At 42.3% G+C, this 23,591-nt stretch overlaps 1 protein-coding gene and 1 long non-coding RNA gene across 2 annotated transcripts in view; both read left to right on the top strand.

Moving 5' to 3' along the window:
* Positions 1–8,421, top strand: part of LOC115076220 — an 18,762-nt gene extending 10,341 nt beyond the window's left edge. The window contains exons 2-3 of the long non-coding RNA XR_003852703.1: positions 6,783–6,886; positions 7,788–8,421. This is a non-coding gene — a long non-coding RNA (uncharacterized LOC115076220). The remainder of the gene's footprint in view (positions 1–6,782; positions 6,887–7,787) is intronic.
* LOC115076075 (heparan sulfate glucosamine 3-O-sulfotransferase 4-like) overlaps positions 1–23,591 on the top strand; it is a 206,697-nt gene that overhangs the window by 45,356 nt on the left and 137,750 nt on the right. The gene's annotated exons all lie outside the window — the stretch shown is intronic.

The raw sequence follows: 23,591 nt of genomic DNA, 5'->3' as shown, positions 1-23,591 counted from the left end.
TTTAATAGACAGTTCCTGCAGAATGCAATAATGCATAACTGGGAGAAAACCAGGGAGTGAAGGTCATAGCTGCTTAATAAGAGCTTCTTTATCAACACTGTCAATGCCAAGAGGTTTTGATGGAAGATGATATGCAAACTCTGGAATAATTGTTCCCTTTATACAAGACAAGTTCCCTCCTGAAAGGACGCTTTGATTATCTGTCAGAAATCAGTAAGAAGCACAGAAATGCATTTCCTGTTTATGGGATAATTGATTCCAAGTAGTTTACAGAATGAAATTTCTTTCTAAGATACAGAGCAGTGATGCACGACTGACGGTGGATGAGGGTGAGCTGAAGGTAATTTCAGATTTCTGCACTCTGGATGGTCCTTCCTTTCAGTCTCTGTTGGGTGTCATCTAAGAATCACTGAGCTCCACACTCAAAAGCATTTATTTGGATAACCCAGAAGTTATCTTTGGGCACTTATCCAGCTATGTTAGGGGCATAACTGGGAGGAGTTGAGCTAGCCAGATAAGTCTGGTCAGCCCGAAGAACTGTCCAAAAGTTAGCCGGATAAAACTAGCCGGCTAATTTTGCCATCCAGACAGAGAATGAATATGAATTATCCAAAGTTTTCATATACCTAAAAAAAAAAATAAAAGTAACTAATTCTTCATTCTCATAAACCCAAACAGATATAAGAAGTTAAGAGCAGGAAGTGCATCTCTTAGAGCTTTGAGCTGAGACTGTCCCTGCAGGTAGTTTTAGGGTTAGCAGGAGGGATTCTCTTCATACTTTTACCCTTGTCCCTTGTCCCATGCCCCCTCACTCCTCCCTATCCCTCACTCTCTTTTCCATTAAATCTCACTCCTCCTCACCCCTTACTCACTTCTCCTTACGCTCTCGTTCCTTTCCTCATCACTCCTCCTCACCCCTTACATGCTTCTCCTTACTCTCTCGTTCCATTCCTCGTCGCTCCTCCTCACCCCTTACTCGCTTCTCCTTACGCTCTCGTTCCTTTCCTCATCACTCCTCCTCACCCCTTACACGCTTCTCCTTACGCTCTCGTTCCATTCCTCGTCGCTCCTCCTCACCCCTTACTCGCTTCTCCTTACGCTCTCGTTCCATTCCTCGTCGCTCCTCCTCACCCCTTACACACTTCTCCTTACGCTCTCGTTCCATTCCTCGTCGCTCCTCCTCACCCCTTACACGCTTCTCCTTACGCTCTCGTTCCATTCGTCGTCGCTCCTTCTCACCCCTTACACGCTTCTCCTTACTCTCTCGTTCCATTCCTCGTCGCTCCTCCTCACCCCTTACACGCTTCTCCTTACGCTCTCATTCCATTCCTCGTCGCTACTCCTCACCCCTTACACGCTTCTCCTTACTCTCTCGTTCCATTCCTCGTCACTCCTCCTCACCCCTTACACGCTTCTCCTTACTCTCTCGTTCCATTCCTCGTCGCTCCTCCTCACCCCTTACACGCTTCTCCTTACGCTCTCGTTCCATTCCTCGTCGCTCCTCCTCACCCCTTACACGCTTCTCCTTACGCTCTCGTTCCATTCCTCGTCGCTCCTCCTCACCCCTTACACGCTTCTCCTTACGCTCTCGTTCCATTCCTCGTCGCTCCTCCTCACCCCTTACACGCTTCTCCTTACGCTCTCGTTCCATTCCTCGTCGCTCCTCCTCACCCCTTACACGCTTCTCCTTACGCTCTCGTTCCATTCCTCGTCGCTCCTCCTCACCCCTTACACGCTTCTCCTTACGCTCTCGTTCCATTCCTCGTCGCTCCTCCTCACCCCTTACACGCTTCTCCTACTCTCTCGTTCCATTCCTCGTCGCTCCTCCTCACCCCTTACACGCTTCTCCTTATGCTCTCGTTCCATTCCTCGTCGCTACTCCTCACCCCTTACATGCTTCTCCTTACTCTCTCGTTCCATTCCTCGTCGCTCCTCCTCACCCCTTACACGCTTCTCCTTACTCTCTCGTTCCATTCCTCGTCACTCCTTCTCACCCCTTAAATTCCTTCCCCACATCTTGCCTTCCATGCCTCCTAATTCCTTCCCACCATATATGCATGTGAAAGCGAAAATACACACATATTTTCAACTTTTATAAAATGTGAAATAGCAAGTAGATGCGTCTTATGCATGTATATGCTAATTTTCACATGCATAATGTTTTGAAAGTTCACCTCATAGTTGCTAACTTTTAAAAATTTCCACACAGCCCCATGTACATGCGTGATTGGCTGTGAGCAGATCTACTACAGTATCTTGTAACCTAGACCAAGCAGCATTTGCTTGGCTGGAGGCACAAAGCCATACTGACTCCAGCCTTTTTCAAATGCACTTTTACTCTATTCAAAGTAACAGCACTTCAACACAAGCATGACTGCCCACCTTTGCAGTATATTCCCACTCCCGGGGTTTCAGTCGGCATAGATTTACAGGGGCTGCCTCTCCTGGAGACACAGGGGCCTCCTGATCCCAGCTGGGCTTACACTCTTATTCTGCCCCAGCAGGGTCCCGCCCATAGAGCTCTCTCCTTCTGCAGGATTTAAGGTGGACCAGGTATCTAGCCTGGCCCCACACATGTAACAAGGGGGAAAATGAGTTCACTCCATTACAAGCAAGTATGAGCAGATTAAAAAATATGCATATGTCTACTCCCCAACATACACATGTATGTTGGTTATGTGTGAATACATGCATTGAAAGCATGTACTTTTCCTACCTATTTTATAAACATATGCACATATAGGGGCAGATTTAAAAACCTACGCACGTGGCCTACATTTGTGCCCGATTTTATAACATGCACGTGAGCCGCGCACGTGTTATAAATTCTGGGGCCTGTGTGCGCAAGGGGGTGCACACTAGTGCACCTTGCGTGCGCCGAGCCCTAGGGGAGCCCTGATGGCTTTCCCCGTTCCCTCCAGCCCCCCCCCCCCCACCTTCCCCTACCTGTCCCGCCCCCTAGTCCGAAAAAAATACTCCCGTATCTTTATCTCAGAAGTTACGAGTGCCGGAGAGTGATCCCCAGGCCCAGCAGTCGAAGAGAGGCCTCTGGCCACACCCCCGCCCCGCTCCTGGCATCCGTAATCACCACTATGCACGTAAATCCACCTGAATTTACACATGTAGGCTTTTAAAATCTGCCCCATATTTTACATGCAAATAAAAATATAACTTGCTCACATCAAACCCTGATTTATACACGGAAGTCAGTATATTTAAAACGCATGCACATAAAGGAAATCAGTAGTTTGCTGATACCTCCACCAGTTTAGCCAGGACAAGACCCTCCTAGTTTTTCACCCTGAACTTCCCCCAGTTCACCCAGACCTGCCAACCAATAGTAAACAACAGATGAGCCATTGGCCGGACCCTGTCACATGGTAGGAGCATAGGATGGCCGGCACCATCTTGTGCTCCTACCATGTGACAGGGGCTGACCAATGACACCGGTAGCCCCTGTGACATAGTAAGGGCAAAGGCTATCGGCGCCATTTTGAATACTGGCAGCCGACGGTCCGAGTGCAGGAGGTCGCTCCCGGACCCCCGCTGGACTTTTGGCAAGTCTTGTGGGGGTCAGGAGGGTCCCCCAAGACTTGCCAAAAGCCCCTGGTGGTCCAGCGGGGGTCCGGGAGCAATCTCCTGCTCTCGGGCCATCGGCTGCCAGTAATCAAAATGGCGCCGATAGCCTTTGCTCTTACTATGTCACAGGGGCTACCGGTGCCATTGGTCAGCCCCTGTCACATGGTAGGAGCACAAGATGGCGCTGGCCATCCAGTGCTCCTACCATGTGACAGGGTCCGGCCAATGGCACAGATACCCTGTCACATGGTAAGGGCAAAGGGCCATCGGCGCCATTTTGATTAATGGCAGCCGATGGCCCGGGAGCATGAGATCACTCCAGGGACCCCCACTGGACCACCAGGTACCTGTAAAAAGTTTTTTGGGGGGTCGGGAGGGTGGAGGAAGCTAAGGGATTAGTTTTAAAGGGTCAGGGTGGGTTTTTTGTTTATCGGCTCGGGCGCAGCCAATAAACAAAACCGCGATCGGGCCCAATGAAAAAAAACCCACATGTGAATCGGAACCAGAATCCGAACAGATTCCGGTTCCGATTCACATCTCTAATACATAGCCAAAATCCGTGAAATGTGTATCATTAAACAGCTAACTCTCTTCATTGACTCCAATAATGTACTTGACCAATATCAATTTGGTTTTCGTAAATTTCATAGTACGGAACTACTGTTGCTTTCTAGCTTTCACATAATTAGAAGAGACTTTGAACATGGTACAAGTTATGTTATGGTGCTGCTAGACATCTCTGCAGTTATTTGATACAATAGACCATAGCATTTTGTTAAATCGTCTGGGTGCGTTAGGATTAACAGGGAAGGTATTAGCTTGGTTCACCTTGTTTTCATCAAATCGATCTGTACAAGTCAAGATCAAATCATATATCTCGTCCAGGCAAGTAGTAACATCTGGAGGACCTCAAGGCTCCGCAATATCAGCCATGTTATTCAACATTTATATGACACCTTTGTGCCAAATACTAAGTCTTGCTTTACATTACGGATTGTACGCAGACGACATACAATTTTTCTTTCCAATTAAATTGACATGGGCACAAACTGAACAAGTCCTATCTAACCATCTTATTATTATTCAAAACTGGTAAACTCAAAACAAATTAGCACTGAATATTAAAAAAACTGAAATAATACATCTGGCAAGATTTCCTTTATGTAATGGTCCCTCTGATATTATTCTTAATGGTCAATGCATCCAACTGACAAAAGCCACATGAAATCTCAGTATTCAAACTGATCAATCACTAAGCATGAGTGTTCAAATTAAAAGTTGATTCAGACATCATATCACAAGTTGAAGTTATTACATCACCTTAAACTATTTCTTGATTCCGCTGATTTCCGTACTGTTTACCAATTGGTGAGCACATCACCCCTGTATTACAGCAACTTCACTGGTTACCAATAACATTCCAAATTGAATATAAACTTGCCACAATTATTCACTCCCTTATCAATAATGTATAATCCCCATGAATAAAGTCATCATGAAAATAAAATTCCCCGGTGAGATCACTCCGCTCAGCAAACCAGAATCTGTTGGACATTACCTCTCCTAAGATAGCACGTCTGGATGAAACAAGGGAAAGAGCACTTTCAATAGCAGGTCCAGTTTTCTGGAATTCGTCCCCAAACGAATTGAGAAACCTAAATGACCCTAGGTTTTTTAAAAAGCATTAAAAACCTTTTATTTAAACTTGCCTTTAATGATTAATTTCATGTTTAATATTCTCTGATTACTTGTTGTCATCCAATGAGGATTGTATGTGACACCCTGATCTTCTGTTTTAAAAAATTGTGAATATTATATTGTAACCCGCCCTGAACGAGGAAGGGTGAGCTAAAAATCTTTAAAATAAATAAATAAAACAAATAACGTCCAGAGTCTGTGCCACCGTCAGTGTGGTCCGCAGCCAGCCCATGGGCTGTTTAGGGTGTGCTGCAGCACAGGGATGTTTCAGAGCTTCATCTTGTCCACGTCTTCAGTGCCTTCGTCAAGTCCTCATCTCCACAGTCATCTTCAGTCTTCACATTTGTCTATCCTGATGTTCAAGCCGTTCCCAAGTGGCAAGTCTGAAAGGGCTTTCGGAGTGGCAGGAGGGCTACCCCAGAGAACAGCATTGCACGTTGGAAGTCCAGGTGATCCTAGATCCAAGACAGGAGTATTCCTATTCTAGTCAGCCCAGATTCATTCATCCGCCAGCAGCGTGAACTGCGCCAGCCCCGGGGTTGTGCAGGTCGCACCGTGGCACAGGGGCTCACACTCTGAAGTGTCCGTCTGCGCTCGAAATAAGAAGTAAGCACCTCCATGGGCCCATAAAGGACAACTTCTAGGTCAGAGCACAGGCCTGCAGTCAAATCATGTGACAGTTTAACTGGAAAGGATGCTTTTTATTCTGGAGTTCAAATGTTCATCCTTGGCTTGAAGGATGGAGTACCACAGGCTTCACTGAGTGCCTTCTCTCTCCAAAGGACTAACTTTATCTGCAGCTGGGATAGGTAGTGTCTGTAATGGAAGATGTTGTGGCATTAACCTAAATGCATAGCACAATTGATGAGGCAATGAGTCTGCAAAGTTCTGTATATGCTCTGGCCCTTAAGTGAGTGTCCATCATGACGGGAGATGAGGGAAGAGCTGAGCATCATTTGTCTGTGTGCATGGTGTCACAAGGCCTCTGGTGACTGACATTTGATACTGCAGCTTCACATACATGTCCACTGGGCACAGGTCTTGACAGAAGGTCAGCAGAGGGATGAAGGGCAGGTGAAGGGTGAGAGGCAACTATTCCTTGTGTAGCATTGCACATTCCTAGTGAACCTCTCTTCCTATGTGCTGCTGGCCTCAGAGCGCAGATAGCAATGTGCATGCTGCCCCTGTCCAGGGCAATTATATAGTCCATCTCATTCAACAACCATTCTTCTAAGCAGATTAAATAAATATTCCTGATTCAGAAGAGACATACTTTAAAACATATACACAACTCTTCTTAATTCCAGTCAAACATTTACAATAGCTAGCATATAATAATATTTTTAAGCTAAGTTTAGGGCTGTGAGTGGCATTTGCCTATCTGTGCTGTGTGAAAAGAGATTAGTGGTACAAAGATGACAGATGATGTGGGGCACAGGTACTTTGAACTTTGTGGAAGGCAGATCCAAGGATTTTATAGGCTTAATACTAAATTGTGTTTGCAGCAGTCACAGCAGTATGGAGCGGGACCTTGAAGCCCTGAAGGCTTGCTTCAGAGTATTAAGGAGGCAGGAGCCAGAGCTGCTATAGAAGCTGCAGCCCTCTGAGGGTAAGTGGAAATCTGTTTGAGTCACTTGCTTTCAATCTCCCAAACAATAGCTAGATTAAGTCACAATATTTGGAGAGAGTCTGACAATGGCTTAAGGACAGTATCACACCAATGTATTCCTTGTATTGTACTAAAAGAAGTTGTCAAACTTGCATTGTAAACATCAGGATTGGATAAGAAAACAATTCTCTTTGTCCAAGGAAATACAGAAATCAGTGCAACAGTGAATGATGACATGTCCACTTCTGTACAATGCTACTCTCAAAAGCTAAGCAGATCAAAATCCAACCAACAAACCAATAAGCCCTTCCTCACCCTACAAGGAAGCCATGTGGATTCAGAATAAAGCAAAGTTCCTCTTGCATGTCACTTTGATTTCAGTTGCATTGCCATATTTGCTCCCTGTTTCTTCCCCTCCTTGGCACTGTAGGTGTGGATCCAATAGCTCCTTAGCAATGCTGTGCTGAAATGTTGTATTCTGCATTTATCATCAGTTGTCTTTGTTGCACTTAACACCACAAAACACATGCAATATTGATAATGGCCATTACCTTCTATTAATGAGTGTTACCTCTGCACAACGTTCAGTCATTAAATTTATTTAGCAGGAGAGAGCAAATGTACCACCTAGATGTATTTGTGATTTTGTATGGTGATGGGAAACAGCCCTTGCGCATACACTAGTGGCAAGCATGTCCTGACACAGAGGCTTTGTCAGTCATCAGGGTTTTTTCAAGGCATACTACGAATTCCGTGGGAGAAATACGTGTGATTGTGTAGCTTCACTGCATGCACCTACAAATGACAGGGCCTCTGCTGTAGTGTTCATCATCTCTCTCATTTAAGCTGCCTTTAATCTACAGCATTCACAGCATTGTTCCTCTTTGTTTCTTTCCTACAGGAACAGCAGAGGCCCAGGAGCAGCAAGAGAGGCAGCAGGATGCAGAGAAGGAGCCAGAGGTGGATGAGATGGCTCCAAGGAGCAGGAGGAGGAGAGAGGGGGGGTATGAAGAGCAACCATAGAAAGAATAGAAGGACACTGCTTTTTCAGGGTCTGACACCCCAGTGGCCCAACTTCCAGCTGCAGCCGTGCCTTACCCACCCCCAGTAAGGTCTGCCTGACCTTGCAGACCCTTGCACGACTGCAGGAGTCGTGAGGCATAAGGGCAGAAACACCTTTCTGGGGAGTGAAGGGCAGAAACTGAGGGCCACAGCTGCTTCCCTCACCTGGAAATGCTTGGGTGGAGCCTTCAGACATTTTGGCTCTTTATGACAAGATTATAACTGGTTTTGTTGGCTTCCACTGATCACAATTTTCTTGTAGTTCCACATTTTAAAAATTTTGAGTTGAAGATGACTAGAAGTAACTGTTTTCTTTTAGGGGTCCACAGTTTTGGAACTTATTAAGTAATTACTTAAAGTTTAGAAAGAAATTATAAGCACATTGTTAGGTAATTCATATCTTTTTATTTGGTTTTATTCATTTTTATTAGTTGTGTTTTTGTTTGCTTTAAATTATAAATGTATAAGCTGTTATCCGCATTGTACAAGTTTTACTTGGAAAAAAATGTTTTTAAATAAATTAATTAACACTTTTCCATTTAATTATGTGTCCATCCTTTATTTAAATGAATACACTTCAACTTACACACATACATATTTCAATACATAACACAGTCTGTCTTTAGATGCCTTTCAAAACACACACATCACATTGCTATGAATAGCAAACTATGCAAATAAGAAAAAGATCAGCAGTCGAGTTCAGGAGCCTTCCAAATGGACACCATAAGGGAGCAGAATGGACAGGGTGGGACCTACAAACAGCTTACACTCAATCACAGCTGGTCCTCACAATACGTTCAGGCATCTTGATTCCATCATCTTTACGACAATGTTGTCCTCATATGTGTACACTATTCTCACGTATGACAGCACTCCAGCTGAGTGAGTAGCATGTGCATTGCTGGCATATGCAGAGCCCAGAGCATGCATAACAGTTCCCAATGAAGTGAGAGGAAGCAGCAGCAGAGATGAAGGCTTTGCCAGCACAAAGGAGTCCCCTGCAGGGCATGCCAGATGTAGCCAGGACAAACAGAAGAGCCACAACAAGACGCTATTGCTACCTCATTTCCCCATGGCTACAAGAGAAAGCTCATGACAACAAGGCAAGCTACATAGGTTAATGCTAGTTAGCTGTGAAACCACGTTTATGCTCTGTATGGTTTGCATAGAGTCCCAAGATTGCACACATAATTAATGCTGATAATCTACTGAATATGGTGCAAGCTGGTCCGTTAATGTAATGTATATGAACTTCTTTGGCCAGGAGCACAAACCACTATGGCCAGACAAAAGTTGCCATATATTTGCTATTTGAAAGGTCACAAATATTGCAATATAAGTACAAACGATTGATCTCTGTCCTCAGGTCCTGGCTTTTCAGTCAGGCCTTTGCCACATTGTATGCATGCTTTTCTATGGAAGTTTGAAAAGGTTTCCCTATGAAGTTATCATTACTGCACTGTGAAATTGCATTGATCAGAATTGTAAAACGATTTAAAGTTGCTGACATGCTCAAATATGCTAAATATTAGAATGTATGCTAAAAGCCAAACAGTATGCTAAAGTTCAGTCTTGAGTTTTGTTCCTGCCTTCTGGGCTCAGTTTACAAGAAATCACAAGGCTTACAAGAACCCCAGTCCCATTAACATATATGAGATAAAATTATAATGTCAACCAATTAAGAAAATATTATGCCAACAAACTGGCTCATTAATAAGTAAATTGGAGGTGGTAATCTATTTAATCTATTGTGTCAACAATACTCTCTGAGACTGCTTTGAATTGCCTTGCTGGTAATCTTGCACTCTCCTGGTATATTCCAATAAAGAACTTTCTTTAAACTGCTTGTATTAGGTGTTTATTTTGATAGCCCACAACAGATGGGACTGGATTCAGAGACTCATCCTCAATGCAAGAGGATAATGTATGACCTTGCTACAGGATCACTTCCTACTATACCAAGGTGATGCTCTCCAATCAGGTGAATTTATATCTCCAAGCCAGACCAAAATTGGGACTTGGCTAATATGTCCTTTGAAGGTCTCCTCTATATATCTCTCCTTCTGACTAGCCTCAAGAGATGGGACTCGTTCTCTGAAAGCCAGGTGCAGGCATGCAACCTCTCACCAACTGGTAGATACTCATACATGTGACACTCAGTGCAAAAGACTGGAAAATCCCCATCTTGCTGCTGGACTGCTATTTTCATCCTAATATTGTTGAGTTCTTATTTAATTTAGGTTGCTACGGGAGTAGAGATGAGTAAATCAAGTCTTTTAACTTTATGTGGTGCATTTAATGATAATTTGGCAATGATATGCAAGGGGAAGAGATTTAAAAACTAAAGACAGAATTTTAAACCTGACATCAATAAACTTGCAACCAGTACAGGTTTGCTAGCACTGGAGAAATATGAGCCACATAAAGAACATCCTGAAATCAGATAGAATTCTGTATAGCATTGTAAGGCCTTTATTGTAGTTTGAAGCAGACCTAAGAAAAGAGAAAAGAATAAAACAAATTTAAGAGACATGGAAGAGTAAAACTGATAAAAGATCAGAGATTTATCTTACTAAATGCTAAGGTACATAAGTGGGTTTTGAGCACTTTATTAAATGTGTTAATGGAGGGAATAAGGTGGATGTTTTGCGGAAGTGAATTGCATAATATGGGGCCCTGAGACTGAAAAACTCGATTACGAGAGCTGTCTAGTCTTGCTGCTTTAACTGTAAGGATTTCAAGAAGACATCTGTTGGCTAAAGGAAGTTGACGTGGTGGTTGATAGATTCTAAGAAATGAACATAGCCAGATGGATGAAGGGTTATAATAAGATTGTATATTATGCTCAGAACCTTATATTGAATATGGTATTGAATGGGTAACCAATGAAGAGATTGCAAAATTGGGGCAATGTGAGCTTTGTGTGAGATTTTGGTGAGTAAACGTGCTGCAGAGTTTTGAACTAGTTGAAGAGGTCAGATGGAGGAGTTAGGAAGACCGAGATATAAAGAATTGCAGTAATCCAGTGACATCAAGATGAGAGATTGCAAGACTACTTGAAAGTCAGAGAAATATAGTAGAGGTTTCAATTTTTTAGTAGTTATATTTTATAGAATGATTTCTTTACAATATTGGAATATTTAAGTTCATGGATAATTTGGAATCGATCATATTTCCAAGGTACATGCACAATTGTTATCGGTATCATGTGGTTTTCGAAAGTAAGGTGGAGAAGTAAGTTATGGGAGGTTTGAGGAATTATAGATAACAATACAAGCTCTGTTTTTGAGGCGTTTAAGACAATTGTGGGATAGTCAGGTTTTTATGGTTTTTAAGTATAAGTGAATCAATTACTTTGCCAGGAGGTAGAAAAAGGAACAATGAACTGAAAGTCATCAGCATATATTTTGAAATTGACATCTAGGCTCATTAAAAGGTGACACAGAGGAAGAAGATATATGTTGAACAGAATAGCAGATAAAGCAGAGCCATGAGGAACACGCAAGTTAGTGTGATACCACAAAGAGGAAAATTCGCCAAGGATGATTTTTTGAGGACGGTTAATGAGAAAGGATTTTGAACCATTGAAGAACTGTTCCAGAAATATCAATGTTAAAAGTGTAGATAGGAGGATATTGTGATTCAGAGTATCAAAAGCCGCAGATATATCAAGAAATACAATGATATAGTCGATATTAGAATCAAAGCCGCGAAGAATAGAGTCAAAAGAGGAGAGGAGAGGAAAAGAGATTCCATGCTATGTCCTTTTTTAAATCCATGTTGATTGGGGTGAAACAAGTTATTGTCATCGATGTATTCAGTCAGTTGATCCAGAACGGGGGATTCGATTATTTTTGCTAGTGAGGGTAAGGAAGCTATCGGGCAGAAGTTGGATAAGTCAGATCAGTCTTGATTTTTCTTTTTTGGGATAGGAGGACAGATGTTTATTTTAATGAGGATGGAAATATACCACATGTAAGTGATGAATTAACTAATTTGTTAGAAACGGTGAAATAAGGTCTTTTATTTCCTTTAATAAATTACTAGCTTTATTTGGCTAAATGCCTAGGAATATTGACCTCTTTGTTAATATGCAACTCACTTAGAGTATTTGGAAAATTAGATGACAAAAGAATTAAAATAAATACATGTAGCAGTTTCTCTCTCATTCTCAGGCTAAGGAACTCCTAGCATTCTCTGTCTCACATTAGGGGTGCTTTTAACAAATTCTTTCTCTCTTTTAGGCTGGGGGGGCCTCTTTCCACCTTCCTGCTACATGTGGAATTAAAGGCTTCTTTTTAATGAAGCATCAAGCCAATCTAGCCTACAGGATCTAGAAAAGCACCTGCAGCCTGGGCTGAGTGCATCTGCCAGCCTATTGTATCCCAGTTTCTGGAAGTAGAAGTGAAGGTCAGGGTCAAACCAGGTGCTGCCTCCTTGGGACAGTGCTTCCAGCACCTAAGTATAAGGTGGTTTGGTGCCAAACTAAATGTCTTAATAAGCCAAAATCTGGCACATGTGCAGAGGTTGCCTTTCCATTGAAAAATGATTGCCACTTGTGTAATATTTATTCCTTTGAGGTAATTTGAATGTTGATATCATATCATTTTTCATCTCTCCTATTGTATTCAGATTTAGGTCTTTAAGTTTCATCTCATTTGGCTTTTAGCACAGGCTCAGCATCATTTTGGTAGCCTTTCTCTAAACTGGCTCCAGCTTGTCTACATGCTTTTGGAGGTAAGGACTCCAGAATTGGAAACAATACTCCAGCTGAGGTCTAGTCTCATCAATGATTTGTACAGAGGAAATATCACCTCACTTTCTTCTGCTAGTTAATCCACTCCCTTTGCACTACAGCATCCCTTTGCCTCTGATCCCTAACCCAGCACACTGTTTTGCCACCTTAAGGATCAAATAAAGCAGAAAGCAGCAATGATCCAGCTTAATGAACATCTAGAGGACAACTATATCCTACATCCCTCACAACATGGATTCAGGAAAAACAGAAGTACTGAAACTCTGCTAATCAATCTATCAAATAAATTAATCAGGAGCCTCGACGACAAACTAAATCATCTACTAATTCTACTTGATCTCTCCGCGGCATTTGACACCGTAGACCATGAAAGCCTGATATCAAGTCTTGCTTACATCGGTCTTGATGGCAAAACATTAAGTTGGTTTACCTCTTTCCTAAAGATAGATTCTTCAAGGTCAGCGTTAACAACAAATCATCAAATCCCATCCCACTCGATACTGGGGTACCACAAGGATCTGCCCTATCTGCCACCCTCTTTAATATCTACCTACTCCCACTCTGCCACTTCATCTCAAGTCTTGGCATAACATACTACATGTACGCAGATGACATTCAGCTACTCATACCTGTAACCACCACCATCGAAGAGGCACTGAACACCTCAGCCAACCACCTAATCTCAATCAGAAACAAGCTAAACCAACTAAAGTTATGCCTCAATATGAATAAAACTGAATGCATCCTCATAGGAAGAAACAACTAAGATCCAACATCCACACACTCCCTACAAATTGATAACATCAGCATTCAACTGAAAAACACCACAAAGGACCTCGGCATCTGGATTGACAATGAACTCAACTTAAAAAAGAACATAGCAACTAAAACGAAAGAAGGCTTCCACAAACTCCCACATCCTGAAACATCTAAAACCTCTTCTCTACCATCAAGACTTCTGCACCGTGCTGCAATCACTTATCTTCAACAGCCTCGACTATTGCAACTCGCTTCTGATCGGCCTCCCAAAATCCACATTAAAGCCTCTCCAACTGTTACAAAACGCTGCAGCCAGAATCCTTACCAGCAAGAAGAAATCAGAACATATCACCCCCTGTTCTGAAAAGTCTCCACTGGCTACCAATCGAACAAAGAATTGAATTCAAAGCTCTGACAATTGTCCACAATGCAATACACAAAGATGACAACTCCGCCCTCAATGACATGATACAGATACACAAAGCGCAACGTACAACCAGAACAGCCTGCAAACTGACTATTGACATACCACCTCTTAACTTAGCAAAACTGACCAACACTAGGAACAGAGCCTTCTCCATCGCAGGACCCAAAATATGGAACTCCCTACCACACTACCTAAGTTCACTTAGTGACTCAAAACATGGTATTTCAACCAAACTTTCAAAGATGGCGTTGGTTAAGCTTCACGCAACTTCCTATCTCATCCCACTACCGTGCACGTCACAATATAATCTCCTCGAATGTTCTCCCCCATAATCAATCACCTTCAACCCCAGTCATCCACCCATCTTGTTCCTTCCTCAGAACAATCACCCCGATACTCAAAGACTACACTTACACCTCACCCAACGACCTCTCCTTATGATCTTCCTCCCTTTAAAAATAGCTAATTCTTATGTTTAAAAAAAATGTATTCGTTCCAATATATAATTTGTTGTTCTGTTGAAACTCTGACTCTAACACTCTTCCTTTAATAATAAGTTGTTCTAATGTGATTAAATTGTATTAAGTTGTTCTCATGTAAACTGGAGGGAAGGCAATCTGCTATACTTTGGTATATAAAAGACTGGAAATAAAATAAATAAATAAATATGATCACCCTGAGATCTCTTTACCATTTGAGCAATTCTGTATTCATCCTTCATCACATTGCTTTTTTGGATTTTTGTATCCCAAATATAACTTTATACACTTTGGCAATGAATCTTAGCTTCCGAGCACTTGACTACTCTTTGAACTTTCTTAGATCATTCTTCATTTTGTTTACTCCACTCTGATGTACAATATAGCATTATCTGCAAAGAGACAAACCTTTCGTACTCAGTCCTTAATTTGGGTCCTAAAGTGACTGAATGGGTTAGAAACTGGTTAAATGGGAGGCAATAAAGGGTAATGGAAATGGAGTTCACTCTGAGCAGAGGGTGTTAGGATATGCCATAGGGATTGGTTCTTGGAAAGGTTATTTTCAATATTTTCGTGAGTGATATTGCAGGGTGACACCAAAATCTTCAACAGGGTAGACAGCCAGGAAGGTGTAGAAAACAAGAGGAGGGGTCTAGCAAACTTGAGGAATGGTCTAGAGTAGGGGTGGGCAAGTCCGGTCCTCGAGGGCTGCAAACCAGTTGGGTTTTCAGGATACCCCTAATGAATATGCATGAAATAGATTTGCATACAACTGAGGGCAGTGTGTATGCAGGTCTCTCTCATGCATATTCATTAAGGATATCCTGAAAACCCGACTGGTTTGCAGCCCTCGAGGACCGGAATTGCTCACCCCTGGTCTAGAGTCTGGCAATTAAGATTTAATATTAAAAATGCAGGGTCTTATATCTTGGCTGCAAAAATCCAAGGAAGCGGTATAGTATAGATGATGAAATTCTTCTAAACACAAAAGAAGATCGGGATCTGGATGTGATCATAGCTGATAAGGCAACGGCAAAAGCAGTAAGATGCTTGGCTGCATAGGGAGAGGAATGGTCAGCAGAATAGGGAGGTGATAATGCCCCTGTATAGGTCCCTGGTGAGTCCTCACTTGGAATAGTGAGTACAATTCTGGAGATTGCACCTTCAAAAAGATGTAAACTGGATCAAGTCATTCTAAAGCATTTAGGGACAGACTTAAAGATCTGAAACATGTATACCTTTCAGGAAAGGTGGGATACGGGAGATATGACAGAGACATTTGAATACCTCCAAAGTCACCACATACAAGAGGAGGGTCTCTTTGAAAGGAAAGGAGGCCCTAGAAGAAGGGGTGAAGGGATGAGGGTGAAAGCAGGTAGACTTAGGAATTATCTTTCAGAGAGGTTAGAAGCCTTCCTGTGGAATCTGAATTCAAGAAAGCATGGGATCAGCACAGAGTATCTCTGGTAGGGATTGTACAGCTGAACAGATTAGATAGGGCCGTGCAATCCTTCTGCTCTATGTTTAATCTTTTACTTTCCTGAAGGCTTTTTTCCACCTTTATCTGATGATCCCACTTTAAAGCCCTCTTCAGTAAGTTTGCCAGTCTGTTTTGTAAGACAGTTTTCCTCTTCTCTGCCATCCCATGGTCCCAGAAAACGGAAACACTCTCAGTTCTGCCACCTGTTTCTTTCACAGTGAAATAGTTCCTCGCTATGGACCAGGATATCCAGCTGGTCAGAGGCAGAAATTGTAATTGTGGTGGCAGCTTTGCTGACATTTTCCAGCTCCTTGGTACCAGTAGAAAGAAAAGAAACCTAGCAAAGTTTCTATCTTTTCCTCAGCTGACCTGGCACCTGTTCACAGATTCCATTTCTGCAGCTCTGCTTCCTTGCTCATTTTTAATTATGAGGTATGTATCTTATTTTTTGGTTTGTACAATTCTTTTTGTATCAATATTTTTATTTTATTTTATTTATTTAGAGGCTTTTTTATACTGACATTAGTGGGTACATCATCAAACAGTAGATGGAAAGTACAAAGAACAGGGAAGAGGGAAGAGGGGGAGGGGACAACATAGTACAACAACTACAGGAAACTAAATAGGGGAGCAGGAGGAAAACTGGAGAGATAAACATGTTAACGTAATAACGTAAAAAATGAATAACTTAGAGGCATAAGTTTGTAGTAATGAATTAATGAGCATGGACCTAGTCTGGGAAAGCCTGTTTGAAAAGCCAGGTCTTTAGCTTTTTCTTGAATTTAATGCTGCAAGGCTCAAGGCGGAGGTTCGTGGGTAGTGCGTTCCAGCAGGTGGGGCCAGCAATTGAGAGGGTACGATCCTTTGTAGAGGTAAGGTGAGCGGTTCTTGAGGGATGGGATGTGAAGAGTGCCTTTAAGAGTTGCTCTGGTAGGGCTGGAGGATGGTATGAATCGGAGGAGCTCGTCCAGCCAGCTGGAGTTGTGTTTGTAAATGGATTTGTGAATAGTGGTAAGAGTCTTGTAGAGGATGCGTGAGGGGATAGGGAGCCAGTGTAGGTCTTTAAGGATGGGGGATATAAAAACTTACAAATAAATAAATAAAAATTAATAAAAACATCAGGAAATACCCAAGTTTTTGTCCCATAAAGAGAGCGTCCTTATTTGAGAAAAAATAATGTCATAATCAATGCCTTATCACTCTCAGTGAAGCGAGAAATCAGGAGAGTAGCAGGGTTGTTGACTAAGTCATTGGATTGAAAGAAAGTGTCTGGTCAGAAGTAGTGACTGCAACATTTGATACTTAAGAAGCTTCAAGGATACTAAGGAAACATCATCAGCAAGACCTAGAATTTCCTTCACATACCTTCCTTACTAATTGTTGTGGACCAATAAGAGAAGTACGTGGGGAAAGTCGAAAAGTGCAAATTTCAACATTGAGATCTATTTTCTAAGAACTCTGAGGGCAGATTTTTCAAAGGGTTACACGCTTAACATAGGGCGTAACCCCCGAAAAGCTGCCCCAAGCTGCACCTGCGCACGCTGAGCCTATTTGCATAGGCTTGGCGGCGCGCACGCAAGCCCCAGGACGCCCGTATGTCCCGGGGCTTGCAAAAAGGGGCGGGAAGAGGACGGTCCTGGGCGTGGAGGGGGCGTGGCCTGAGCCTCCGCGCAGGTTTTAAAATCTGCCCCAGTGCATCTTTGCATATTGGTACAATCCAGAATAATAACTGATTTAAAGTTTTGGAAAGACAGATCTTTAACTTCCAACGTTTTTTAATTTTTCTTCATGGCCAGATGAAAGAGTTTGTTGGATACAAACTTCCTCTTTAATAGTGTTCATGGATAAATAAAAATAATCTTTTGCTGACAGTTCTTTCCAATAAAACAAAAGCCTGCCAGCCCTCTTCAAGGCACTGCAGCACAGACTGAGCCCCCCAGTGGCTCCCCAGTACCTTGAGTAAATCCTTCAAGTCGTAGGCCAGATTCCAAAATCACCTATAAGCCTAGAGCAGGTGGGGGATTTGCAATCCTTGGGGCTCAGAGATGTTTTCAACCCCAAGCAAGCCATCTATTGCTCCTTCAATGCCTGCTGCAAGGACAGCACCCGAGTAATCTTGGGCTGGAGAACTTGCACTCAATCTCACCAATTAAGCAAAATGAGGAAAATTAGAGAAGATGTCCAGAGCAGGAATTCAGATGTTAAAAACCCCTCTACACCAGAATCCAAATTGGGCCAAAGGGGCACGCGGCTTAGGCGTGCTGCAGGCCCACAATGACGTCAGCCTCACACGGGGGTAGCTCCAGGGACACACGCAGGCAGCGGAGAGCCTGAGAGAGACCTTCCAGTCGTGCATGCATGCTTTTGAAAATAAGAATGTACGTGTAAATCCCAACTCCAGGCCCATCTCTGCCCCCTAGAACACCTCTCTTTATGCGCACAAAACCCCGAGCATTTTACAATAAGCCATTTATGTGTATAAACCCATGTTTTATGTGAGTAATACCCCCCCCATGTCCAATCTTAGATTTATATATTTCATTATATTTCTAAGTCACTTATCCTAAAAAAGCTCTAGTTAATTAATCATAGTACAAAAACCGTTTCCCTCATATTAATGGCTATGCTGTAATTTCAGCTTGTCAGAGGGTAGAAGTTCACGTTACAGAGCTAGATCCCTTTTTAATCTCTTATAAAATTCCCTTTTCTGCCCATCACACTCTCTGTATTGCCAGTGTTGAAGCAAGGAAAATTTTATTATATCTTGAAGCATATGAAAATTATTCCATATTGGTTGCTCATCTCCACTTTTCCCTGGTGACCTTTGAAGGACTGCAGGAAAGCAGCATAGATCAGCATTTATAAGCAGGGGCCATACTTCATTAGAACTGGTTCTATAAAAACAGATTCCAGCACAAAAAATTGTCGAAAATTCTGGTGAAAGTGAGACAGGAATGGGATAAGATTAGGAAAATATGCTCTAAGGTTTTATAGGAGACCCAGGAGATACAGAGAGCAACTCTCTAATACATCTTCTTGATCTTTTGCATAAGAACATAAGACTCACCCTACTGAGTCAGCCCAAGGGTCCATCAAGCTCAGTATCCTGTTTCCAAGATGTGCCCAATCCAAGTCACAATACCTGGCAGGATCCCAATAAGCAGTGAAATTCCCTTAATAATGGTGAATGGACTTGTGCGTGCCGACCCTGGATTTTATAACACGCGCGCGCTGCGCGTGCATGTTATAAAATTGGGCGTACATTTGTGCATGCCGGGTTGTGCGCACAAATGTACGCCGCACACGTACCTTTTAATGTGGAACTTTGTATTATGTAGCTATAATTGGGTTCTCTTACTTAGTGCATCACACTTTGTACATGAAATTAAACACAGAAAGACTACTGCCTTCTTTTATGTTTATGCATATTTTAATTATCAAATGAAAAGAAGCATATTTCAAAGCAGCTCCTTCAGAGATGATATTAAAGATGAAGGAGAAAGTACAAAATCTTACCTCCATATGGTTGGAATGGGACCTGGGGGAAGGGGTAACTTTTCAAAAGATTTTTGCATATAAAATCGGCACATACGTGTTTAAGCAGCTCATACTTGCAGTGTCCCACGTAAACAGGGGGGAAAAAAGGGAGGAATAGAGGGGGGTTCTGGGGTGGAGCTCAGAAACACATATACAAGGTGCAAATATTACTGAACTTGCACCCTCACTTTTACACCTGCAGTGTTTGCATAGGAGGTCAGGAGGAAGACGGCCGAACTGCTGGTATTTTCAGAAGGTGAACCTATTCACAAACACCCCTCACCCCTGCAACCTTGTAAATACCCCCCTCCCTCTCCCCTGTGTGAAAAGTCTCCATCCCTAACCACCCTCCTCGGGCTCCCTGTTAGAGCCCTCCTAATCTCTTGTTTTGCTCTCTGTCCACTCCCCTCCCCTCTTCATTGTATTTTCCACCTGCTGTTATAATGTAAACCGTATAGAAAACTGTCAAATAAATAAATAAATAAATAAATAAATAAAAAGTGAAGTACCTGCCTTTGTGAATAACTCCAGGTTATCACATACACAATTATTGCATGCAGAAAATATATGGCATGAATTCTCTAAACTTTATAAACATTTGCATATGTTCATGTAAGTAGCCTTTATTTGCATAAGCTATATGTTATAAAAGTAAAAAATACACGCATGTTTTCATTTTCATGTGCCATGTACATGCATAAACAGGGGATGGTTTGGGGCATTCCTGGGTGGAGCCGACACATATGTAAGTTGCTCTTTTAAAAAAAGACAGTTGCATGTGTACATTGGCCAGCCTAGCCATGTAATAATTATCTGGTGAGTGCGATATTAACGTATAGCTCTGATTCAGTGGGAGATTAGGCTGAAGACTAGGAAGATATTGATGTCCTGGAGAATTTGTGGAGTAATTAGTAAACTGGTTAATTTCATTTGCATGCGCAGGTTTTAAAATTGGCTGACACGCACATATATTGGGACTTAGGTGAGTACGTCCTATTTTAGTTTTGGGCATAAAATATATGTGCTTTTTCTTTTATAATAGTTAGGAAGAGTAAGCTTGCTCAGTGCATGGATATATGTGGTTTCAATGCATTGCAAGTACTTGCGTGTATGCTGCGGGGGAAACATGCATATTTTATAATACTATGTATGATATGCTCAGGTTATAAAACTATGGTAAAACTACATGAAGTTATAAACATGCACATATTTATTTATGTATTAAAATCTTGGATTCCCTGCACAAATCATTCGTGCAGATATATGCCACCGTATGTAGTTGTTTAAAAGTTATCCTTCTGTTTTTAATTTTACAAACTGGGTAGAAAAGTATGCTTTTTCCTTCCTTTCAAATATATGTTCATACAGAAACTAGACATAACTTTTGGGGCAGTATTTTATGACCTGAATGGCTCCTGCTACACAGCTTTGTAAGATCCAGCAGAAATCTCTGCGATATTTGGTGACTAAACGCAGACTACTGAAAAATTGGACTGTATAAGAGAAAAGGGAATAGAACATAGTGAGACAAATGAGCATACAATACACAGCCAAAAGGAGAAAAAAGATCAGAAAAATGATTAATCACAGTGTCTATAAATTCAGTCCAGAGAGCCAATAGAATTCATTAGGATACATGTGTAGAGTTGATCTGGATCCCAAAAGAGATAAATCTGCATCTTACACTTAATATGGCACTCACACTATCTTGCAAGTATTGTAATTATCAGACAGCGCATAGTGGAAGTGAGACCTAATCCTGGTCTTCCTGTTTATGTCGTTAGAAGACGTCGCACAGCAGTACGAGGTAGAAATTGTTGAGCCTATGAAACTCCAACACATTCTTGAGACAGCATGTGGGGGCCCTGGCACACCAGTTTTAATCTCACAGAAGAAGAAACATGCACTTGAAAATCAGTGGAAATGTTTTTTTGTGCTCTGGCATTCATTTAGAAATTTCACTAATTAATTTATCTGAGGAATTATGTGCCAGAATCATACTAGAATTCTGAAAGAAAACTTTTCATCTAAAAAAGAAGGCAGTAAAGCGAAGCAAGGTCTGCAGCAGATGTCCAGTTTGAATAATTTTTATTTTATCCTGCATGGAAACTCTATCTTCATATGCCCATGTAGTCATGGCAGCTTGAGCTCTTTAACAAGAAGCATCATAAAGGGGCAAAACTCTTCCCTAATCTGAGTGAAGAAGCTTGTTGGCTGCGTGCCCTGTACAAAGACGCATAAGGGCCAAGCCACCTTTCCTATCACAGCATCGGTGACCCTTCTGTTCAGATTTGGAAACTGAATGGTCCCTACAAATTGAGGATCCATACATAAATGTCCTGAGATGGATGTTGACTGCCTGTCGGTGGCTGGAGGAGTGAGCATGTGCTTCACACAGTGCCTGACAGCCAAAATAATCCATGTCCTTCTTCCACAATAGCTTCTAAATTTCACAGGACATGATTCTGCCTGAATCTCACTTGGAAGAGCATCCCACAGGTTTGATCCTACTACACTAAACAATATTCTCCAAATTCACAAAGCCTAATTTGTTTAAAAAAATGGAACGGCAAGAAGTTTCTTTAAGGTGTGCTAGCTTGCTGAATCTTAACACCCTAATTCAGCTTTGGGGCAAAACCATCTATCATTAAACCATCCGTTGTTCCTGAAGACTGGAACATGGCCAATGTAACCCTGATATTAAAAAGGGCTCCGGGAGTAATCCACGAAACTATAAACCACTGAACCTGACCTCAGTACTGGGAAAATTGTGGAAACCTTTATAAAAAATAAAATCCCAAACATTTAGACAGACATGGTTTGATAGGACACAGCCAACGATGGATTTATCCAAGGCAAGTCTTGCCCTCACAATCTGCTTCATTTTTTTGAAGGGGTTAATAAACATTGGATAAATGGGAACCGGTAGATGTGGTTGTATTTGGATTTTCAGAAGGCGTTTGACAAAGTCCCTCATGAGAGGCTTCTAGAAAAACTAAAAGTCATGGGATAGGGGGGTGCTGTTCGCCGCGCCAGGAAGATGGCTGCTTAATGCTGAAGCTCCTCATTGCTAGCAGTTAGTGCAGTCACTGTTACTTACATTTTCAGCTAAAAAACGGCGATGCTTTACAGCGGCAGAGCAAGCTCAACGTGGGGGTGTAAAATCGCTTGTGACAGAGGTTAGTTACGGCGAACTGGCCACGTTGAGATGGGAAAAAAGATTCCGGGTCTGGGCTCTCGTGCCCGCCATCTTGCAGTGCGCGATGAAGTTCACCCCCCGGCACTAAGCAAAAGCGGCAGTTGGCACCCAGGACTGCTTGGAAGGGGTGCGCTCAACAGCAGGCACAAGTAAAATCTCAAGCGCCTAATAAAGGTCAAATACAGAACTTCTTTAGCCCTCACGAGTATATATAGTGCTGGGTCATCAGGAAAAAGCGTCACCGAGCACTGAATGACAGCACAATTGTCTGCATTCAGTGCATTTCAAAAAATCTTATCGCTGATACGTTGCATTCTGGTATCTGTGCCAACCTGTCCGACCCACTCTGACAGGGCTGTGAGGTCACTGATGACTCACAGGAAAGGGCTGGTTTTTGGCTATGGATACACCCAAATGGCATTCTCCGATTGCAAATGGCGGCGAAGAAAAGCGCGCGGCGCCAAACGTAGGGAACGGATGATATGTTATATTTGTGGGGAGTCGCGATACATTTCGCTTCCCCACGGAATACGACTAGGGACATATACCTTGCGGATTGCCAATTATGTCAAAAACGATGCACACCCCTACCCTCAGGACTTCTGTCAACAGTCAAAGAAGAGAGGAAGAGACCTGATGTGATTCAGAGAGTGTTTATGAGTAATAGAGCATGTGAAAGAAAGTGCGAGACAGCATGACCATGTATGAAAACAGAGCATGTGAGTTGTATGTGTGAGAATATGTTTAAAAGAGCAAGAGTGCATGAGTATGAAAGAGCGAGCATGTGTGTGTGTGTGTGTATGAGACAGCATGTATGATTGAGTGTATATGTGTATGAGGGAGAGAGAGCACGATTTATTGTTTTGTTTTATGAGAATGGATATTCTGTTTTTCCATTATTGCACTGCATGCAGAGTCTGGCTTGCAGCAGTCTTCAGTTCAATTGTCTGCATATTTTTATTTATACTTTGTAATCTCTTTATTTGCGTATCTAGCGAGATTC

The sequence above is a fragment of the Rhinatrema bivittatum genome, chromosome 14 (genome assembly GCF_901001135.1).
Source record: "Rhinatrema bivittatum chromosome 14, aRhiBiv1.1, whole genome shotgun sequence".
Taxonomy (NCBI): Eukaryota; Metazoa; Chordata; class Amphibia; order Gymnophiona; family Rhinatrematidae; genus Rhinatrema; species Rhinatrema bivittatum.
Note: the sequence above shows the minus strand (reverse complement) of the source record. Positions and strands in the feature narration are given on the sequence as shown.